Source organism: Lissotriton vulgaris, chromosome 9 (assembly GCF_964263255.1).
Source record: "Lissotriton vulgaris chromosome 9, aLisVul1.2, whole genome shotgun sequence".
NCBI classification, from domain to species: Eukaryota; Metazoa; Chordata; class Amphibia; order Caudata; family Salamandridae; genus Lissotriton; species Lissotriton vulgaris.
The window spans coordinates 263,898,032-263,913,313 of record NC_141697.1 but is presented as its reverse complement, the minus strand read 5'-3'; the positions used below and the strand labels follow the sequence as shown (position 1 = coordinate 263,913,313).

The window sequence follows — 15,282 nt, the reverse complement described above, 5'->3', positions numbered from 1 at the left end:
ATAAAGGCTAGAGAAGAACCTTGAGAAATTCCACGCTTAACATGAGAGAAATTTGTAAGGTAGGGAGAAAGAGTAAGAGATTTACTTCTCTCAGAAAGAAAAGAAAACTTCTGACAAACAGTCCCCAGTACACCCACCTTCCCAAGTCGAAACAGGATGAAATGATCCACCATATCAAATTCAGCTGTGAGATTTAGCAAATTGAAGCAAATGGGGGATTTTCATCAACACCCTGTCTAAGCCTGTTAACAGCAGCCACTACAGTCGTTTGAGTCACCATCCATTGTGGGAACCCCATCTGGCTAATGTCTTATAGATAATAATCATCATGAAATCTAGTGAGCATGGGGTTGGGAATGGTCTCCAATCTGGGAAACAGCCAGGAGAAGAACTGGACTGTAGCTAGCAATGGCCATAGGGTTCGATTACATTTCTTTTACAGAGGTATCCAACAGCCTCTTTCCTATGCCTAGACACACTCCCTGATGTAAAGGCAGCATTAAGAGTGGAGAAAGGAGCTTGTACTAAGCATAAGCTAAATATGTTAACACCCTTACTGGGCAAACATCATCTAGCAAGCCTAATTAAAAGGAGCGAATATGCCATGAACCTCCTATTCCAAGATCACAGGGAGAGCTCCCATTGGAGTAACAAGAGTTGGAAACTAAGGGCCATATGTAGGTAAATACTACTTACTGATTCTAAAATACCAAATTTTACTGATTCAGTATTTCAGAATCGTTAAATGGTATGTAGGTATTGATTCGGTAAATTTTACCGAATCGATACAATTCGGTAATTACCGATTCGGTAATTCCCATTCATTCCTATGGGCTTGGAGGCACTCGGTCATCAGGGTGGACCCCAATGATGAAGCATGTCACCAACCAGGTTGGTGAGTGAGGGATTTTTTAACAAAAGGTTAATACTCCTTTTGTTCTAAACACATCCCATTCAGAATCTTTTTTAGATTCCTATGGTGATACTCCTTTCTTGTTACATTTATTCAATATTTTTCCTTGCCTCCAAGTTGCAGGGAGCAGGTTGGTGATCCAAATAGCCATTTCATTCCGTTTAGGTACAAGAACGTAGTCTTGCTTGCCTTACTTAAATATTCTATCTGGACCCTTCAGATTGTGCAAAACGCAGCTACCCCCTCTGTTACTTAATTTACCTCGGCATGCATCTGTTGATTCCCAGTTGGACTTCCTATACAGGTTCCAGTAAATAACCAGAGTTTAAGACTTGCTGATACTTGTCCTCAGGATCTCAGCTCATGGCTTCAGCCCTGTGTGCTCTCTCACATGCACTCTTGCTTGACCCCATGTTCCATCTCACCAGAAAAGGCAGAAATTCTTTCTTGTTCTAGCTCCAATTCCCATTAAACCAGAAGTAAAAGACTCCGCCCATGATTGTGCAGGGTGGACAGTGCAGTGCGCCTCTTAGTGTACAACACATATTGCCAATAGATTTAGCATGCTGACGTCAGGTCTACTGGCATTGCAAATACTGGTCTTTCATCTGAGTAGTGTCACTGGTAGCTTGATACATACATTAAAGCCCAGGTAGTTGAAGGTGCAGTAATTATCAGACCATGTGGCCAGAGAGAATCATGTAGGTAATGACCTTGGAGTAAGCTTGACTACCGGAAAGTATACACTCCCTCTGAGCTGATAGGGCCTGCTTAGAAACCCAATAAAGATCTTGAACATTCAAGTAGAAGAGCCTTATGCCTCCGTTTTTTCCTCACATTCCCCTTAGAATCTAATATGGGTAGGCAGGGAAGTCTAGGAGATGTGATGAAAGCCGCATGACTGTTAAGATATTTTAAAATCGGCTGCAACATGTTGGCAAGATAAGGATGCTGGAACCACTGAATTCCCAACTGGCATCCAAGTTACAGTTTTTAATCATGGCATGTGTCCCCATTAAATAAAGAAATTTAGAGCATAGCCATCGCCATTTTTAAAACAAAACTTGACCTCCTGTAATTGTACAGAAAATTGTACATTTGAGATTTCCCAGATTTGCTTGAGCCCACCTAAGTGGAAATGTCCTACAGGGTAGGAGGAAACACCAATGATGAAGCATGCCACAATTTGGTGGGTAAGGAATTCCCTCTTAAAATTTTAAATATTCCTGTAAGATTAGGTATCACACACAGGCACCAAATGGTTCCTGGGTTTCACATTCCACACCACTAAAGTAAACCGGTTTGATTTCCAGATAGTGTACACAAGGAAGATTTCCAGTCTAAGATATCCCAGAGGTGATACTGCTGCATGTGTATCAGAAACCTAAATAAGCCCAGTACATAAAAAGATTTATAAGCCAGGCAAAAGGTTTAACATTTTTTTTTAGAAGCAACCTGATTGAATCTTTCCATTCTAGAGATGGTGCGTAAATTTAACTTTTGTACACACAGTCTTGCAAGTTGGTAGGCTAGAATACCCAACGATGAGACATAATGAGACTTTTGCATGGGTTTCCAAAGGGAGAAATGAAAGGACTTTCCATAGGGAACACAACAATAGAAAACAGGTCCTCACAACTGCATTGATTTTACAGGTCCAGGTCTAAAATTACGGCCATGGATTTCACTTTAGCCAAAGAACAGGTGGCTTAGCCACATTGGATGGCCATAAAGAATTACTATGGCAGATCTTAGTATGGTCCAAATGGAAGGCTAGGATTGATCAGAATTCTACTAGATTTATAGTCCATCCAGTACAGGTTGGCCAAGAAGATATTACTCAACTTGACTCTAAAGCTAGAGGCATCTTTATCCAGCAGGATGACCACATGGGTAACTGCATATGATAAGTCCGACAGCCAATACAGGTAATAGGGCAGTACAGGGGTTTGACATTGATGTTAAACAACATCGGGGATAATGATGATCATTTTGTCTCGCCACAATATATAATGACATGCTTGGATCAGAAAGAGGAGATCAGAAAGTACTGTAAATGGTCCTTCAAAAAGAGATTAAAACCATAGCAAATAGCCCATTTAATTCCAATCTTGGGCACTTTCCTAGACAACAAAATGGTCTACCGCAGCAAACCATGCACAGCAATCCAAAAGGACCAGTCCAACTGCATTACTCTAGTGTATAATGGCTCTTTTGGAAACAGCCACAAGGGCTAGAAATGTATCAGTCACTCTGCTCAGTTTGCGATTCATCATGCACATTTATCTCCTTCAGATAGTTGTACTTGTGTTTAGCTACAAGTTTCTTTAAAATTTTACTCAGAGCTGAAAGTCAATTTTCGGGCAGTATTTGTTGACCTCTGATGCATCCAGGTTGTGTTTCAGTAGAAACCACTTATGCCTTCAACTTAATAAAGACCACACCAGAGGACAAGGAGACTTGAGATTTTCAGATATTTTATCTTCTAAAAAATAGAGGCAAATTAATTTCATATTGTGGAAGGAAGCCATTTGCTGATCCAAATTTTAATAAGCAACCAGGGACCTATATGTACCCTGCAGAAGGAAGATGGGGAACCGAATAACCTGCTATGAGCTTTGGTAACAATGTAAACTAAAAAAGGTTCTTCCAATAGGAGGAAACAAATAAGCTTAATTATTCTGGGTACTGAGACACGGGACCACAGAGTTAAACGGACTAGTAGCTTTTCTGTCATAGTTTCACGCTGAGGTGGCAAATTAAACAGCATTTAAAGTTTTGGCCCTATTTTAACATTATACATAGCAATATTATTAAGCTTATTCCTTTCCTCCTATTGGAAGAACCTTTTTTAGGGGTCCTCTACACTAATTACCTACTACCATTAGTCCTGAGGATGGTCTTGCATATTTGCACAATAGGAGGTTGAAATGTTGACATTCCAATACGTTCACATAGATTTGTCATCACTGTAAAATATTTCCGACACTACAGCTCTGATAATGTTTCTTGTATTAAAAGTGGATTGCACACTTCAATCTCAATGAAACGCTATATGGAAATATGTACTACCAATACGCTGGATAGATTGTTCAAATACATACCAACTGATTGTCATTATATTGCTGGTACACCTGTTTCTTCATTTAACGTTTTTGCTGCATCAATCTGTAATATCAAAAAATAAATTGTGAATTTAATTCAGTGCATTATGGGCTTCTAAATGTATAAGTATGTATTTACAGTGTTTCTTTGTTTTTGTAAATGATTCCCTTGTTGGCCTTTTAATGTAGTTTATCTGTACCTTAGTCACTATAACAGAGAAACATCACTGTACTAAATCACATAGGTGCATGTATTTGATACACGTTTGAGTCTTGCTGGATTTGGTAATGTTTTATCCCCGCATAGACGCATTTCACTTTGTTGATGAAAAAGTAACTAGCTCATCACACAAACAATGGGAGAAAGGAACAGCACAAAGGAGAGAGTAATATGCTTCATTAAGTTGGCAACTAAGAAAATTGGCCTTAGCAGCTTTCCTAGCTTTTCTGTAAAGATGTCATGTAGGGTTGGATACCTCAAAGTCCTCAGCGTGGAACTTTAAAAGCATGCTCTGTTCAGTTCAAGGAAAACTCTAGTTGTTTGTATATTTTATTATTTGGGGTTAGTTAGAAAGCAGTGTTAGTCATTTTCTATCTTAGCAGATCAAAACGCAGGATGCAGGATACAGGATTTCTGTAGGAAAAACTTAACTTCCCTCTCGATTTGCTAGTCCATCATCATTGTATGGAAAGCTCCCTTTAACAATGGGATGTCCCATCCTGTCTGCTCCACCGCAGGGAATTCTTCACCCATCCTCTCAGTAAGCACATCTAAGTCTGGCATGACGACTCTCTCGCAGGCCTGTTTTACTCATTGTCTCCCCTCCTCCTCATAAGTTAATCTTGTGTTTAAAAGTGGCCAACGTAATGCCATAGTAGTACTTCAATCTAGACCAACAGGGGGCAGAAGGAGCCATTGTTTCAATGTGTGGAAGGTAACAACATGCTTTGATCCAAGGTCTAGCTTGGGCCACCATCCGATGGAGTGAACAGACCACCTGGAACTCACTACTGCTGAATCCTCTGCCTGTCTGGTTGGTCTAACACAAAAGATAGAACCGCACAAGAGCTCCCAAGCGTGGCATCCATCTTATTTTGTGGATGGATCTTCCCTTACACCAAGTCCAATATTTGCCTACTATATGAACCTGACTATACATCACACAGCACTTCAACATTTAACAATGTGGCACTTTCACACATTATGTTTAAATATTTGTGATACCTAGGCTCTAATCACGATGGCGGTCAGTCGGACCGCCAAACGCCATCATATCGGGCAGCAGACTGGCCGACAATGAGTCGGCGGTCTCACCTGACCTATTACAATGAGACCGCCAGCACGGCAGTCAGAAAGTACGTTTTGTACTGCAACTTGAGCTGCGGCACAAATTGATTTCACCAAGCAAAGGCACACCTTTGTAAAGTGAGTAAAGTTCTAGTTTCATGATAATTTTGGCATCATTTATTTTAAAAAAATATTTATTTTTGTTATTTGTACATATACATAAACACCCCTTTTCAAAAATCCCAAAAGTCGTGAATGGCAAGGAGAAGTTAGAATTGTTCAGGGTGAAGCCGGAGACTAATGATTTGTGATGCGGTGCAGCAGTAGGAAGGGAAATGGGATAAATTGATAAAGGTGATTGCCACTTTATAGTTGTTTTTTGCCAATTTCGAGTGAATCTGAGTACACAGAGATGCACTTCTTTAGCTCATGGTCGTATTAGCACTGTTCATGAATGATGCTACTCCTCTCATGTTCTGTATTTTGGAAGTTGAGCTTTGGGGCAGCAGATGGCAACTCTGTATAAAACACCTAAGGAAAAAGCTGAATAAAAAATGTGCAGAACAACAAAAAAATAATGTAATCTTGTTCTGCTTCTGCTTACTACTTTGAATTTCCCATGACGCCCTGCTAAAAGAAAACAAGTCCGAATGATAAATGAGGCAGTTACCTCTCAGGTGCCGCCTCCACTAGAAAATGTGTTTTTTGAAGCATGCGTCTAGAAAGTGTTTGCATTGTAAGCCACCAAACACCGTTAAGTGGGGCGTGCTTCTTTTCACATACACTGTTGCACTTTGCTTTCTACGCCTTGACGGTACTAGTCAAGTGGAAGACTCTGCTGGCAGGAGCGCGAGGGGGGTTACGTTATTCCCCATTCTTTCTGGCAGCGGTGTGTGTGTGAGACGCCGTGACGGAGCAGCAGCCAGAGGAAAGAGTGAGAAGGGAGTGCGCGTGAGAGAGGAGGTAACACGAGCATATACGTTCCTATGTTCTGCCACAACGCCTGGAAACAGGTCATGAAGGTATGCTTACCCTAGGTCAGTGGTTCCCAAACTTTTGACTCCTGAGGACCCCCTCTGAATCACTACTGGAAGCCGGGGACCCCAAAGAAATTTGTACAATTTAAATTTCTTTTTAAAAACGCCTTTTGAAGCAGAGGCAATTTCAAGAGGGAGACAGCCTGAATTGGGTCTATTGGCATGGACATGTATGCATACAGCCGTGTATTATTTAGTGGTACAAGTCTCCTGCTCTCAGCCATAGCAGCACCTCTACATTCCCATTCCAGAGCCTTGGAGTGGTGACCCTTCCTTACAGCAACAGGTTGAATGATTGTGCATTATTAGCATTTATACCTATTCACAGTTTAAGAAGGTCTTTAATATTATACAATTATGAATCATTTTATAATAAAGACATGCCCCAAGGAGCAACGAATATTGTGACAATTCTAACAAGATAGTGCACAAAGCGATGAGTCCAGTGTACAGAACAAATTCAAGGTCTATATTAGCAGTTCATCATGTAAGTGCAAGAGATGGCAGGAAGGTATCTGCACAGGAGGCATATTGTTTCAGCGAGATCATGGAACAATGCTATGCCAATTACCATAAACACCTGTTAGACATAATCTTTAGTCACAGACAGCAGAACAACATTTTACCACCAAGGGGTGAGCAGTGCAGTTAAGGCATATTTCAGGGAGGCCTCGCATGGCACCTGACATGACCCTCTCCTGTTAGGATGCCCACTGCACCGTCCCTTGCCAACAAACTGCAAAGGCTACACAGAATAAGAGCTTGATATGTCTGAATATGAAAGCTTGACAGCACACATAATTCATCCAAGGGCTTGTGAAAAGTGAGCAATCAGACAGCAGCACGAAAATCCTACTGCTGATCCTGGCTGCATCTATTTTTACCTGCCTGCCAAGTAACTGTAACCTATACACATGTGCCTTTCAACGCTTTATTGCTTTTATTGTATTGCCTGTATTTTCATTGTTGTGTCTGTGACTGCTGTTGTCTGTCTTCCCCCGCTGCCAGTACGTGGTCCGTGCCTCTTTTTCTTTCCTCTGTAACCCTCGCTATCCCCGTGCTCTCTCTGCCCGGTCTTTCCTTCTGTACTCCTCGCTGCCCCGTGTCTCTGCCCGGTTTCCCTTCTGTTCCCCTCACTGCCCACGTGCCTCTCTGCCCGTTCTGCCTTCGATTCTTAGGTGCCCCTATATTTCTCGTTTTTTGTGCCCATCTGCCCTCTGTGCCACTCGTTTTTCCCTTGTTTTTGTGCCCCTTTTGCCTTCTGTTCCACTCGTTTTTCCCTCGTTTTTTGTGCCTTTGTTCCCCTCATTTTGTGCCTTTCTGCCCTCTGTTCCACTTGTTTTTTGTGCCTTTCTGTCCTCTGTTCCACTTGTTTTCCCCTCATTTTTTGTGCCTTTCTGCCCTCTGTTCCACTCGTTTTCCCCTCATTTTTTGTGCCCTTCTGCCCTCTGTTCCACTCATTTTTTGTGCCTTTCTGCCCTTGGTTCCACACGTTTTTCCCTCGTTTTTTGTGCCCTTCTGCCCTCTGTTCCACTCGTTTTTATGCCCTCTGTTCCACTCATTTTTCCCTCATTTTTTGTGCCCTTCTGCCATCTGTTCCCCTCGTTTTTTGTGCCTTTCTGCCCTGTTCCACTCGTTTTTTGTACCTTTCTGCCCTCTGTTCCACACGTTTTTCCCTCGTTTTTTGTGCCTTTCTGCCCTCTGTTCCACTCTTTTTGGTGCCTTTCTGCCCTCTGTTCCACTCGTTTTTTCCCTCGTTTTTTGTGCCCTTCTGCCCTCTGTTCCACTCGTTTTTGTGCCTTTCTGCCCTCTGTTCCACTCATTTTTCCATCGTTTTTTGTGCCCTTCTGCCTCTCTTCCACTCGTTTTTTTGTGCCTTCCTGCCTTCTGTGCCACTCGTTTTTTCCTTGTTTTTGTACCCATTTTGCCTTCTGTTCCACTCGTTTCCCCAGCCGCTGTGCCCCCTGTGGCCCGCCCCCTGACTGCCCACTGCCCATTTGCTTCCCACGCGTCCCGATTGTATTATTGTGGTCTCGCCGCCACTGCGCCAACATTCACAGCTCTTGTGTGCTGTGAGGACGCATGGGCGTTTCATTTTTCACTACGACGTCAGGCACTCGAGTCTAGCGGACCCCCTGGGAATGTCTCACGGACCCCTGGGGGTCAGCGGAAAACAGTTTGGGAAAAGCTACCCTAGGTTATATTCAATAATACCTTTGGAAGTACATGCTCAAGGGCATTCCCCTTTACTGTAGTTTTTAAATCGAAAATATCACTTCTGTGGGCCAAATGTACCTTGTATGACCTCAGATAGAATGTCTTGTAGTCCACTTACCACTCCAAAGATAACGTGCCACTATTACTCCTACTTGTGTTCTGTTCTGTCCCACTTGTCATGGATTTGTCTCGCGCACCAGTCCTCCACTTCCGAGTACGTCATCACAAGAGCGTCCGTTTGCACGCATAGCCTGGTGGACCGCGCTGGATGTATAAGGATTCTTAGGTGATGTAGCGCTCCAGTTTGTTATTATATGTGCATACATTCTTAACTACGTGTGTTAAAACCTTGGGTGATTTACAAAGTAACAAAGGATGATATACTATGTTTTGTTGTATGTTTTTTTTGTTCTCTATTTAGTAGACATAGTGCGTCAAGCCATTGGTATTGTGCATTATGTAATATTCGTTCTATGCAGTTGTTGGAGTTCCGCTACATCATTATCTTGTATGCAAGACTGTTTCTTTTGGCGATGTGTATCACAGAGGTTGAAATGGAATAATGCAGTAATAGTCCACATTGAAAACAAGGAATTCAAGGAAAGCACCCGCGAGTGGTGCGCGCGAGAGCGAGCACCAGGTCATATGTTTTGAATTATCGCGCCAGTGTTTGGGCACGATAATGCAAAACATATGGCGCTGTGTGGGTAACCGTAAGCAATAGGCCACACACGAACAAGCGTGTGTGTGGTGAGCTTTTTGAAGCCCTTACAATAAGTCTCGCAGAGCAGCACATGTGCGCTGCTAGGCGAGACCTAAAAAGCACTTTGTGCACATCCATGCACCGTGTGCCAGACACCCTCTGGTGCCTGGCACATGGTGCATTTATGTGTGGGGAGTAAACGTGTACCCCACAGGCCACTCAGCAGTGACCCACAGGGGACAAGGGACCTGCTTGGGGCCCCGAAAGTCTGTTTGCGCCTGCATTTTCATGGGGGTCGGACAGTCATGAAAAGTTAGTTGGAAAGGTACAACCTAATCCCTACTGCGGTGCCTGCACAGGCACCACCTCCGTTGTAGGGATAGGATTCTGACCACTACCCGGCGGGCTCCTTGAGCCTGTCGGAGATGGTGTCTTTCCCCCGTCCTCTGTGCTCTGACCGCCAGTATTGTAATTCAGCGGTCAATTCGATTGTCTAGATGTCGGATGGATCCGCCCGACATCGTAATGAGGGCCTAGGTTTTGATATAAATAATTATAGGAAGCTGACTCTTTAAGTGATATATCAAAAAGTTGATATACCATGTAAAGAGTCATGGGGTTCCCTTATGAGTGGACAGGAGCTTGCTTTGCAATCCCAAGGTGCTCTATTAGGGGGTAGTGTGGTCGAGAAGCCTTAAGCTTAACACAGAGGAGAGCAAGACATTTACAAAATACACACAATGATTAATGAATGACAACATGACTCATGAAGGAGATCCACACCAATTTATAAATATATCAAGTGCCTTTATATATGATTTGGCATCAGAGAAAAATCTGTTCAGTTAAGTTTTAAATATAAATTCTTTTCACTTTAAAAAGTGGACACTGCCATTTCTGAGTTTTGCAATGTTATCCTATGGAAGGAAGAACAAGTTCTGCAAACGGGTACACTTCTATGACTTACAAGGCCAATTTTCAGGAGTTAAGGTGAGTGGTGGGCAAGGTCCAAGGCAGCACCAGCAGTCACCACCAGCTGTACAAGGGCCGCCGGGTGCAAATTAGCATCAGGAGCCGAATACGTTTTAATGGGGATCGGTCACTGTGAAAAGGGCTGCAGGCTCTGGCTAGGAAGCCAGTCGGGCTGAACCAGCAAGTGGGCTCAGGCCTTGGGATGCTCGGTGACGTGGGGGGGGGGGGGAAGAGGGGGGGGGGGAACGGAGGGGGGGGAGCACCTTTGTTCCTCTTCTCTTCTCCAAGGCTCGGGGCGACAGGTGCAGAGTTATACTTAGGTTTTGGGAATTTCCTTAATGGAACAGTCGTGGTTGAGGGGCCCTGCATGTAGAGGCTGCAGGCGACGTCAGGGAGACCAGGAAGGGTGAAACCATGATGGGCTTGAGCTCTGGAGGGTTGGGGAACCTTGTTGGCACCGTTGACAGCCGGAGGCGACAGGAGCATAGGTTGTGTTGGGTTTTGGTGGTTCCATAGTCCTTAGACTCTTCTCCTTTGGAGATCTTTAGAACAGGTCCGCTGCTCATAGGAGGTCTGGAATCTTTTTCAAAGTTTCTGGTGTCACAGCTGCAGTACAAGTCGGGTTAGGCACAGTTTTCTACGAGGGATGCAGACAGGCCGGCGGGGTTGGTACCTGGTCAGCTTCTTCTTTTCTCTTCTCTGCTTTTGCGGCACTTTGGTGTGCTCTCTCTTCCTAGACCATTAGGATTAACTTCTCTGGTGCCAGGGGCTCCCCTAAATACTGAATTTAGAGGTGTTAGGGGAGTGTAGGGTAGTAGTCAATGGGCAACTGGCCTTAGGGCTCACTATTCCCCCTATATGACCACTTCCTGTGGGAAGTAGGCATAACCCTGTCCCAGAATTCCTACGTATGCCATCAAAAAGATGGATACTTCTGAACAATCATGTCCACTTCACAGTAGCCCTTCTTATAGTTGGTACTAGCCTGGAGGTAGCACGCCTACCTGACTAGCTAATTTAACCACCTGTCCTGGTCTCAAGGGGACTCTGGACGGGGGGTGGCTTCCTCTTGTTTGATGGGCACCAGATTTGCATTCCAAAGGCAGCAGCTTCTTTGAAGCTTGCCGACCCAAGGAGGCTAATCAGCAGGTCATCCTGTGGGAGGGGGTGTTACGCCTTTTTCCCAAACATGTTTTTGTTCTAGGCCTCCTGAGAGCAAAAGGCTCTCACCCTAGGAGGTCAGAACAGCGTCTCGGGTGGCAGGCTGGCATAAACCAGTCAGCAAGCACACCAGAGGCTTGTAGTTTTTCAGGGGGCACCTCTTAAGAGCCCTCTGGGTGCATGTATTGGTAACTCCAACACTGGCATCAGTGTGGGTTTCCCAATACAAGATGTTTTGATACCATGCATCTCTATTTTCAGTGAAGCCCTCATGTAGCTGGGGAACTCGTTTTCACTGGTGTCCAGCACACGTTTTAAATGGCTTCGAAAGCTCACTTGTACTGGCAGCAGTAGGACTGACCGGCACAGGGGCATATCTGCTCATGCAGGTATGCCCTCTCATGTAATATTCAGTACCCTGCCGTAGGGCTGTCAGGCCTGCTGTAGGGGTGACTTACAAATATAACATGCAGTGTAGGGGACATGGCACACAGGGGTGTGTAACATGTTGTGTTTCATTTTTGTCTGCACCACGACATGCAGCCTGCAATGGCAGTCTTGCACGTGCTTGATGAGGAGTCCCTTAGGGTGGCACAATTTAGTGGCCCTCTTTAGTACGTCAGACCCTTGGTACCAGAGTACCATTTACTAGGGACAGAGGATGCTAAAGGTTTTGCCAATTGGGGGAACAATTGTACAGTCTTTGATGGAAAGAACATTGGTTCTGGGGACCTGGTTAGCAGGAACTTCAGTCAAAGTTGCATCAATTACAACTACAAGGCAAAATGTGAAGAGCACTGCAACAAAAACCCGGTAATTGTCTTTTTGCACAAACCTTTGAAAAGCAATAATCTAGTGCACAAAAAAAAGGCCTCAGCTCCTTCTGAGTAACTTATTCCAGAATGTCTTTATTGCCAAATCTCTGATGCTTGTACACTGTAAAACATACAGGAGGAAACTTAAAACTATATACATTTCTCCAAAGGCAAACATTGGTTTTACTGTTTATGATATGACATTGGTTGAGGATGTTTCAATAACAATGTTATGACAATCTTATCGATCATTTATTTGGCTTAGTCAAATCACTGAAACATAAGCTTCCATTTCAAATACTAACTCTATAAATTAGAGGACAGATGCTAAAGAATCTAACTGTCAAATGAAATAGAAAGAGGGCTTCCAACTGGAGGACAAAACTGGGAAATATTACTCATAATGGCCAGCTGTTGTCTTTAAACAAATATGCCGGGACCAGTTTGATGTAACTGCCTCAATAATGAAATACAAATAACATACGCATTGGGCTCTGTCGTACTGAGAAGAACTCATAGTTAGAGACCAACTTGTGTAATAAATACAGGGAAATTGTGAGAATGAATTACTTGACCATATGAACACACCACAAAGCAATCAAAACTAAGTGTTGAAGCATTCCACTTGTTGAATAAGACCAACTCTGTTTCCTTCACAGTTCTCATAAGCAGGTTAGTAGTGGTTCCTCAAGCAGGTATCTAAGCAGAGGTGGCACATGTATGGGCCATGGAAAGTCCCGGTTCCAGCAAGTTCAAGTAGACAAAACACCTAAGTCACACCAACAATACTCATTAGACAAAGCCATGTAATTTCTAAATCATGCTTCATTCAGACCGATTGCGTAACCTCTTCTAGGTAGGTAGTGTAAATTCAAAATCAGCAATGTTGCACTCTCTGCCGCGCTTACCTTGTTTCTGTCTTAAGGGCCTGAATATTCACTCTACAAGAGGTCTAGATTAACAATGCACATACATAATCAGCAGCTCTAGATTAGAGAATAGCTACTTAGGGTGCATATATCACCACAACCCAAGATACAACACACATCCCCCAAATAGTACACACCTAACACACTTTCAATATCCCATAATTTAGTTTACTGTACATTCCACAGCACTCTCCACTCAACAATATCATCACATTTCATCATTTCAGGCACCTCTGCGAATAGTCATGTTATACAGACCATACTAGAAAGAACCCTTATATCCTCCACCATTAGAAGTACAACACAACCAAAGCCATATAGTTAGCAATGTGCTGCCAATCAACAGCACAGTCACATCACACAAGTATACTATTTAGAACCAACCCAACAAAACACAGCATAAACATACCACACACTCATGCACGCAAAACCACATCATAATTATCTACAAAAAGAGTGCTGTTTACATAGAAAACACTTTATTTTAGTTGAGCACTGGACACCACATCACCCAATACAAAAGAAAAACAAAAAAGTACTTTAGAACTCCAACCCATAAGATGCAACAAATGCCTTCAAGGATTAAACTCCTTTTTAAAAAAAAAAAAATTCTTGAGAATTCATAGACTTTACAACATACAATAATATCATATATGAATACATATTCTAAAATATTGAGGAGAGAAAAGATTGGTTTAAGTCTAAAGTACAAAGTTTTACAATAATATAAATATTCATTTCATTTCGAAATACTCAGTAGTGCAATCGTGTTATTCCTGTGATAAAGAAAAAGATCATAATAAGTTAAAGTGCAAAGTGCTAAATCAGGATACATACATACATATGTACCCTATCTTTTTATACTAAATGTAATAAGAGTGCAGAAAAAGATCACATTAAGTTAAAGTACAGAGTGCTATATCCAAACAAGTACCTACATATATGTTCTATCCTTTTATACCTGCTACAAGATGTTATCCTATGTTTCAAACACACTCCAATATTTCTCATACTTTCTTACTGCTCCTGATCTTATTGCATATTTCTTTTCCAATTCTTGTATTCTAGACAATTTTGCCCTCCATTCATTAAAGGTAGGTACCTTCTCTGTTCTCCAGAGTTGCAGGATTAGAGATCTTGCTATTAACCCCTCCCATGTTCATGACGGAGCCGCTCCGTCATGAGCATCGGCTGAGCTGTGCTCATGACGGAGCGGTTCCGTCATGGCCCTGCCGCCGCGGCTCCGTCACGAGCATGCGAGCGCCTCTCGGCCCCCCCCTAGCACAGCGGCGGAATTGCCGCCGCAGCGAAGGGGTTAATGCTGCAATAAACAAGCCTTCCTCGTGTACAGAGGTACCAGGAGAGCAGCCAAAAACTGCAGTGGATTCATTAAGTGAGATGAGGGGATCAATTGAAAATTTAAGATATTTCTCGATCTCCTCCCAAAGACTCTGGATTTTTGGGCACTCCTAAATGATACGTGTCCATTTTCCTTTCTCTGCTCAACGAAAGCATTTATCTTCTATTTGCGGGGATATTTTATGAAGAAAAGAGGGTGTTCTATATATCAACCTCTGCAGAGGGATTCAATGTTCTTCCCATCACAAAAAAATGGGACACATACTGACACACTGATTATCATTAAAAGTTGTAAGAGAGGCCTCACCCACACCCCGTCAATACAAGGAACTGTAACCTTTTTTAGCAATCCAGTGATACCGGGGTTGGGCGGATATGGAATGTTAAGTATTATTAGCCACGTACAGTCTCATTGCATCTTGAGACACTCTGTGAGGGGTGACTTGATAGTTCTGTTGTATGATGTAATTTGTACAAAAAAAACCCGAATAAAAATAGGTTTAAAAAAACCCACAAAAAAAGCATCGTCTGCAGAAAGCGCGATCCTATCCGAGCACTCCGGCAACCAGTCCAGACCCCGGAAGACAGGCGTACCGTTGCGGCCAATGTCTCAATAGCCAACGCGAATAGAAGCGGAGAGAGTGGGCATCCCTGCCTAGTGCCCCTGCGGATGGGGAAGGGAGCCGAGCAGTGACCAGCCACACGGACCAATGCAGTGAGGTCTGTATAGAATAGTTTCACATATGCCCTGAAGTGAGGACCCAGATTAACTGACTCCAGGAGC

The 15,282-nt window shown here is 43.2% G+C and overlaps 1 protein-coding gene across 5 annotated transcripts in view; it reads right to left on the bottom strand.

The window, feature by feature from the left end:
• The window catches only part of TTLL5 (tubulin tyrosine ligase like 5), a 1,386,223-nt gene that overhangs the window by 1,303,633 nt on the left and 67,308 nt on the right, over positions 1–15,282 (bottom strand). For 3 of the 5 annotated variants that reach the window (XM_086937525.1, XM_086937527.1, XM_086937530.1), the window contains exon 3: positions 4,018–4,081. The gene's annotated coding sequence lies outside the window, so the exon portion shown is untranslated. Of the gene's footprint in view, positions 1–4,017; positions 4,084–15,282 lie in introns of those variants that run through there. The other 2 variants (XM_086937528.1, XM_086937529.1) reach the window with 1 other exon arrangement.